The sequence below is a fragment of the Grammomys surdaster genome, unplaced genomic scaffold (assembly GCF_004785775.1).
Source record: "Grammomys surdaster isolate TR1022 unplaced genomic scaffold, NIH_TR_1.0 125767, whole genome shotgun sequence".
In the NCBI taxonomy this organism is placed as follows: domain Eukaryota; kingdom Metazoa; phylum Chordata; class Mammalia; order Rodentia; family Muridae; genus Grammomys; species Grammomys surdaster.
In genome coordinates, this window is record NW_021620598.1 from 1211017 (window position 1) to 1220184 (window position 9168).

Below are 9168 nucleotides of genomic sequence, written 5' to 3' on the forward strand. Positions count from 1 at the left end.
GGGGAGAGAGAGAGAGAGAGAGAGAGAGAGAGAGAGAGAGAGAGATGGTTTAGCTGTTAAGAGCACTTACTGCTCTTTCGGAGGACTTGGGTTCAGTTCTAAGCACCCACTTCAGATAGCTCACAACTTCCTATCATCACTCCAATCCCAGGGGATCTGACACCCTCCTTTGGCCTCCATGGTTACCTGCATTCGTGATGTGCACATACCAGACACAGACTCAAACACATTTTAAAATAAATTTTTTAAAACACAAAATTTAAAATTAAGTATGGCCCATACACACTTGCCTTCAGAAACTAGCAATCCATAAGAGCTCTGTGAGAGTATAGTATATGAAAGAAACTTTTCAATGAAGAAAATGTTAAAAAAAAAAAAAAGCTAAATTCTATATCCAGCATAAAAATCAGGGAGAAATAAGGGTTTCCTTGGCCACATGAAAATTCAGATAATTCAGCAGTAGCAGCAGACCTGCTTGCAAAATCTCTCAAAGAGCATTTTCCCAAACAAAGAAAAGTTGTATAGGTCAGAAATAATACCAATAAAGCCAGCGTCCAGTGTGCTGTACACAGACGGTGTGACGGGGAATCGAGCCCATGTTCACTAGAAGCAGAGCCTGATCCGTGGAGGTACCTGACGTCACCAGACAGGGAAACAGACATTTCAGCAGCCACAGCTGGGGACTCCCACACCCACCAGTAACAATGGCAGAACTACCTAGAAGATAACTGAGGGCTGGAGAGACAGGCTCAGCAGGTAAGAGCACTGGCTCCTCCTCCAGAGGACCTGGGTCACTTCCTAGTACCCACATGTAGCTCACATCGCTCTGTGGCTCGGATTCCACGGGTTTCAATGTCCTCTTCTGACCGCGACAGGCCTTGTACATACATAGTGCATGGACACACATGCAGGCAAACACTCCTACACATAAAATGAAGCCTTAAAAAGAAAGGACAAGACCTGAGAGTCACAAAAGCCCCAACAAACTGACAGACACCTTTAGAACACAAATTTAGACACCAATTCTTCTCAAATGCAGAGGGGAGCGTCCTCCTGATAGCCTACATCGGAAGATAAAACTAAAGCACACAGGGATGATATCACAAGTCAGTAACAGAGACAGCTAGATCATTCACAACTGTGTGGTAATTAGTGTGCCTGTCAACAGCCAGAAGGTCAAAGGAACCCAGCAGAATGTTCATGTCACTGGGAGGGAGATGAAGGGGCAGTCACAAACGTTTGTAAAGAAACACTGAGCCATGAGTGATACACATATCTGTATTTAATTATTTCACACCATTTACTTATATAGTGTGTGTGTGCTCATGCCACAGCTCACATGTGGAGATCAGAGGTCAGAGGACAATTTACAGAGTCTTTTTTCTCCTTCTACCATGTGGGCTCCAGAGCTCACATTCCAGTGGTCAGGCTTGGCAGCAGGCACCCTTACAGCCAAGCCAGCTCTCTGGCCACAGAGACCTGTGTTTATTGCTTTAATCTCAAATGAATAAAGTAAGCTTCTTCCTTAAGAAAGGGAAATAAAACCAAAGTGAGCAGATGGAAGAACACAAAGAAGGCTGGGGCCCAAAGACAGCAGAGAAAAGACGCAGAGCAGAAAGGCCACCATTTGACAGTGTTAGCAAAGTTGATAAATACTAGGGGGACCAAGGAAAAACTAGGAAACATCCGAACTGTTAAATGTAGAAATGGGAGAGACATTGCCACCCTCCTTCCAGAAATAAGGATTATAAGGGAACACAGCACAAATGGACGACCAAGAGAAAACAGGCATTCCAAGGACGACAACGAGATTGGAACTAAGGAGGAAGTGGGAACTCAGGAAGCACGACAGCAAACGAAGAGACTGCCTCAATATTTAAAACTGCCACAAAAAGTCAAGTGTCAGACGGACTAGCCAGTGAGTTCTTCCAGACGCTCAAGGAATAATCAGAAGCCAGTCTACCACAAACTCTCTAAGAAGTAAGAGGGACAGCTCATGTGGTGCCCAGTGACAGAGTGCTTGCCTAGAATAAGAGGAACAGACTGAGAAGGAAGAGCACTTGTCCCCACATCTACAGAGCCAGAACCAGCCTGACAGAAAGCAGATGATGTCACCAGAAATCACGGCCACAGAACGATGTTCTATGTGGCACAGGGACACTAACAAACTAAACCTAACAGCTTGGTTAAGATAACAGCACAGCCCAGTGGGATTCCTCCTGTGAACAGCATAGAGAAGCTGACCAAGGCTGGGGCTAGCTCAGCTGCAGGGCATTCCCACTTCTGGGAACTAACACTCGTGCTGCTGGGATAGTCACATACACACTTGTGTGTGGTCGTGCAATTTGGGTCACTTGTAAATGTACCTGGGAATGAACCTGCTTGGTTATATAGTAACTGTTCTGTTTTGTTTCTGTGTGTGTGTTTGTTTGTTTGTTTGTTTGTTTGTTTTTGAGGCAGCATCCAGATTTACATCATAATCCTCAGGGAGTCCCAATTTGGTCAACCTGCTTGAAGTTAAATGCATGTGTTCAAAAACAGATGGCCACTGGACTGAAGAGATGGCTCAGTGGTTGAAGAACACTGGCTACTCTTTTGGTTTGGTTCTCAGCACTCACATTGGCTGGACCATAAGTGCCTGTAACACCAGCTCCAGGGGGTCTGGCACCCTCTTCTGATCAGTGCAGGTACACATACACACACACACATACACTCACATAAACGCATACATACACACATTCAATATCCACATACACACATACACATTCACACACATAATACACCCACATATACACATACATACTCACACATGCACACACGCTCACACATACTCACATATACACATACACACACATAACACACACACATATCCTTTGAGCCCTCCCAAAGGCAGAGCTCCCACTACCTAATATCTGTACTAACCCCCTACTCTTAAGTGTCCCATCCCCGTAGGCCCATCAGAACATCAGAGCCCAGCAAAGCTTGTCTTCTAGAACCTGCTTATTCCAACTGAACTGAAAGCAGGGATGGTAATATCACAGATAAGCTTCCAGAATCCTACAGGTTCTAAAACTTGTGGCTTGTGTGTTCACAGGGTAAACATACAGTTATTAAACTTCCTTCTAACAAGCCCGAGGATCCATGAACAAAGCAGGTAAACTCCTGGGCCTCTCGGATCCGACCCTGTAGCAATGAAGATGGACAGCAGAGATGGCAAGGCTCAGAGGAGATGGCTTGATTGGCAGAGCACTTGCCTAGGATGCACCAAGCCCGGGCTCATCCCCTGCACCATTAGGAACCAGGGGTGGGGCGGTCCTAGTTTCTCTCTGGTGCTGCACTGTAACACTAACTAAGAGCAACCTGGGGAGGAGAGGGTTTATTTGACCTTACAATTTGTAGTGTATCAGCCAGAGGCGCCAAGGTAGGAAACTAGAGGCTGGACCTGAAGCAGAGACCATAGAGGAGAGCTGCTCGCCAACTTGTTCAGCTTGTGCTCTTACACATCCTAGGACCATCTGCCCTGGAGTGGTACTGCTCAGAGTGGGCATGTCCTCCTCCATCAGTTAGTAATCTGCCTCACAGACAGGCCCACAGGCCAATCTGATGGAGACAGTTCCTCAACTGCAATTCCCTCCTCCGAGTCATATCGAGGTTTGTGCCAAGTTATCAAAACCACAACAGTGGTGCACACCTACAACCCCTCACCGGAGAGGAAGGCGGGAGGAGAAGCTCAAGGCCACCCTTGGCTGTACAAGTTTGCATTCTAGTTGACGACCAAGGCTGTCCTGTGATTTTACAGAATCACGGAGTTCCTGGAAGACTGAGGGTTGGGAGTGTTGTGAACACGGGACCTCTCCTCAGGCATGAGGGAACATGCGCCATAGCACAGCCTTTGCAGTGCACGCTGTTGCACGACTCGGGGTTTTTTTATTTTTCCCATAAATCCCCTTCTTAATAACAACGCTGCTTGCTGAGGCTTTGGCCTCATGCCTTACTGTGCCACCTGAGGAGTGAAATAATCAACCCCCGGACCACTGCCTGAGGTGTGCTTTATTACTTCAATACAGAGCCATTTGATTCAGGAAACACTTAGCTGAAGACAAGGGGGTGGGGGTGGAGGGACAAACAAACAAAAGCGCCATCCCAGGAAAAGCAATTCCTCCTGATGGCAGCTGAGAGCCTGGCAGGGAATCACCCTCTCTCCCTGGGGAGGATGGCTGGGTGACCTGTGTGATCTCTTGCAACACTCCTTCCCACCAAAGGCAGGCTGACGTGACTCTGTTACTACACAGATGTTGCAAAGGGCTGACCGGCAAGCTTCTGAAAGCAGGCCCTATTTGATATTCAACCTAAACCTGCATGATGCAAACATATTCCAGTCAAGTATTCACTCAGCACAAGCTACGGGCAGGCCACAGCTGTGGTCTTGGGGGGGGGGGGGAATGAACCCCTCTCACCTTCCTGCATCTTTCCAGCTAAGTCAGGGAGTAGAAGAACTTTGACAACATGTTTTAAAACAGTAACAGGGATGGGAAGATGGCACAGTTGGAGAAGTGATTACTCTGGCAAGCATGGGGACCTAAGCTCGAGCCCCCAGAACCTGTGTAAATAAGCTGGTTGTGGTAGCAGGCATTTAGCAACCCCAAGGCAGGGAAGGCTGAGACAGGAGGCTCCCTGGGAGTCAGGCAGTGGTGGCGCATGCTTTTAATCCCAGCACTTGGGAGGCAGAGGCAGACAGATTTCTGAGTTCGAGGCCAGCCTGGTTCGAGTAAGTTCCAGGACAGCCAGGGCTACACTGAGAAACTCTGTCTCAAAAAACAAAACAAAACAAAACAAACAAACAAAAAAGGAGGCTCCCTGGGGCCCTCTAGGAGAGTTGGCAGGCTCCAGATTCAGTAAGGGAGTAGGTCTTAAAAAACAAGGAGGGAAGAAACTGCCTTTGCCCTCTATATACATGTTCATACACATGGACTCATACACAAACATATATACACGCAGGTTTAGGAACAAGGGGCCCCTCCCTCTCTAACAACAGCGGTGTAGAATGTAGGGACAAGGTGTTCCATGGAGACTGAATTGATCAAATAGAAGACAGTGGAACAGAGAGCCTGGGAACAGGTGGGACATGAACAGCAGGTCCAGCTGAATAGAGCTGAGCCTTTAACACTGTAGCACACAGGAGGGCAACGTCCTGCCATGAACACCATGCCAAAGCAGCTAGCAGAGAGGATCCTGAGTGTTCCAGACGCCAGGAAATGAGGAGTGCTTGAAGAGATGAGAAGCCAGCTACTCTGTTCTGTGCCTTACATGTAGAATCCATGTGTCTGGATGGTGTATTGAGGCTGAGGACATAATTCGGGTACAGCACTCGCTTAGTATATAAAAGGCTCAGATTCTACTCCTAGCACCACCGAAAGTAAAAAGGTCAAACAATATTCTGCAAACTTATGCAAAGTACTATAACTATTATGAATAAAAATATACATCATAAAGGCTAGAACAATGGCTCAGTGATTAAGAACACTTATTGCTCTTCCATAGGACCTGGGTTTGATTCCCAGCATACACAGGGTGGCTGACACCCATCTGTAGCTCCAGTTTCAGGAAATCCATTGCCCTCTTCTGGCCTCAATGGACACTACACATATATGATACACATACATACAGGCAAAATGTTCATATACAAAAATTTTTAAAAATCATATGTAGATACAGATATAGATATGAAACAGAATTCGGTGTTGGGGAGAATGCACAATTGGTAAAGCACTCCCTTGCAAACAAAGGACCAGAGTTTGATCCTTAGAACCCATGTAAACAAGTCAGGCACAGGTTGGAGAGAAGGTTCAAAGATTAAGAGCGCTAGCTGCTCTTCCAGAGGACCCAAGTTCAATTCCCAGCATCCACATGACAGCCATCTGTAACTCCAGTTCCCAGGGATCCAATGCCTTCTTAAGACCTCTGCTAGCACCAAGGACATGTGTGGTATACAGACATACAGGCAAATGCCATAGAGATGAAATAAAAGTGAAAACGAACAAACAAAAGCCAAATGTGTGTATTAGCCCAGCACTGAGGGGTGCAGACAGTGTCCCTGAGCCACCATGCCCGCCTTCCATGCCTTCTCTTAGAAACACACTTTCAGGTGACCCCAAGCTGGCTTGAACAAGCTTGCCCACTACTTTAGAAACCCTTGAAAAGGACTGAAAAACATGGGCCATGGGGCTTTCTCAAAGCATGCACACACACATACACACACACACAAGTCAGACCAATAAAAAAAGCTAGCAAAGTACCTATACCAGCTTCAAACACAATGCCAAATGCTTACTTCTCTGGCTGCTGAGTGTCCAATTATCAACTTTGCACCATTACCTGTATTTTTCAAGAAGAGGAAATTAAATACTAGACATAAAACAAAACAAATTTACTAGGTCCTTAAGGTGGAGACCCAAACTCTCCTAAACTTAATCTTCAGCCTGTTACACACTTGCACCAGTGTGCAGTTGTGTGTGTGTTTATGTGCATGTGTGAGGGGTCAATGTGGACAAGGAGGCTTACACAGGTTTGATGGGAGAATAGGGAACCTTCACTATCTAGCCACATGAGTTTGCAGACTAATCCATGCAATTATTCAAGGGAAGGGCTGGGAGGAGACGGCAAGTGCACGTGCGCAAGCGCGCGCGCGCACACACACACACACACTCAGAGAGACAGGGACAGAGACAGAGATGGAGAGAGGCAGAGAGAGAGAGAGAGAGAGAGAGAGAGAGAGAGAGAGAGAGAGAGAAGAGGAGAGGAAGAGGAAGAGGGAGAGGGAGAGGAAGAGGAAGAGAGAGCGAGGCTCTAGACCCTTGAGGAGTCCAGGGACCTAACACGAACATGGGAAGTCCAGGCTGGTGTCCCTCACTGCCTCCATCTTAGACTGCAGTGCAAGGCTGCAGCAAGCCCCAGTCCACAGTTCTCAACATAGGAATTAGAAGAATGTGAGCTGATCTGCAAGCAGCTTCTAAATAATAGGGTGTCTTAAAAAAAAATTAGCCAGCCATCTGAATTCAATTTAGCAAAAACAACCGTACTTATAAACTGACCAGCCTCCATGATGGCGGCCTCCTCTCTGGGCCCCAGCCTCCTTCACTGGAGTCTCTCATGTCCCTGCATAACGGTCCCCCTCCTTCATCCTGAACCCCAGCCTAAGAAATGCTGTTAGGGTTTCTCTCACAGCACAAGACAACCCAACAGTCAAACAAGCACAACTCCTAAAGATAATGTGTTTTAATGACCTGGAAATGGTGATTGTAAGAATATATAGTAACACAATGCATTTAGAATGTATAAAGGGCCGGGTTGAGCACGCAGTCCAAACGCCCTGATATAAATACCTGCTTCCTCACATGGCTGGCATGGAGAAGAGGCAACAAGAATAGCCACACTGGGATGGCAGAGCCTGGGTCCTTTTGTTTCTGTGTTCTCTTAGAAGTGGGTCATAAGCACTGGCTTCTGCCCACCCTGTGCCTCCCACCACCAGCTGCGCCCTTCCACTCCTAGCTGAAGCCTCCCTGTCATCCAGCGTCCCTTGGACATCAGGACTGCCTCTGCACTGCACCCACCTTAATTGGAAACTCTACTTGTATGTGGGAAATTGTAAATTAGACTTACAAGCTTCACAAAACCAAGCAGCAAGCAGCTTCTCTTACCCCACATACACCACACAGGCAGTACATACACACACACATACACACACGCCACACACACATACACACACACACCACACACACACACCACACATACACATACACACCACACACACACACCACACACACACACCACACACTACACAGGCACTTGCCACACACACATACACACGTCACACACACATACACACCACACACACATACCACACACACACACACACCACACTACACAGGCACTTGCCACATACACATACACACATCACACACATACACCACATACACCACACAGGCACTCACCATATACACACACACACACACACATATTCACACTCACTATACACACATACACACCCCACATATATCATACACACACTCACCACACACATATACACTCATACACGCTTACCACACACACACTCACCACACACACATTCACACTCCAGCACATACATATACACACACTCCACATATACTGCACAGATACTCTCCATACACACACACACCACATACATATACATAGACACATATACCATACCCTCACTACACAGCACTCCCCACACATACCACACACTCACTATAGTACAAATACACTCACACATAATACACATGTACACTCTCACAACACATTCCACACAGAAAACACACTCATCATACATATTTACCTCACGTTCCAGTCACCTCACCTACCATACATACCTCACATACTTACCACAAAGTCACCACACAATGTCACACTCTCACCACACACACCCAACGTGTGTCACATACACTCGAAGCACATATACACACCACATGCTATATACACTGCTCACACCATAACACATACTTCTTCTATACACAAACCACACAGGTACATACACACTACAAACACATGCTCAACTGCCTAGACACACACACCACATGTGGACACATACACACACACACACACACACACATGTGCACAGATGCACATATACACTCACACCATTCTTTCCTTCCACGCCTGAAGACCACCCCACTCCCCACACCATCCGTGACTCCTCACTCCTCTCCTCTATGGCAAAAGTATCAGTAAAGTTATCACAGGACCACAAGTCTCATGAGCTCCATGTGTATTCCCTAGGAGGCCGTGACAAGGGGGACCATGATACCTAGCACATATCAGTCCTCAAGAGTGGTAAATGAGCCAGGCATGGTGGCTGACACCTTTAATCTCAGCATGCAGGAGCATCTCTGTGTGTCCCAGGCTGTCTGTGCTCTGCATTTTCTGTCATGGACATAATGCTCTACCCGGTGGCTTTCTCAGTGCCCACCCCCCATACTGACAGACACTGAAGGGACAACGGGAAGAAGCAGAACCACAGTCAGCTGCTGCAGACCTGTCCCGTTCTCAGCACTTCAGAAGTATAAGAACTGGAGACAACTCTCTCCCTGCCCTACCAGCAGACACGGCGTGTTTTGTGAATGCTATTTATAGTCCAGCCATGCCCCCAAG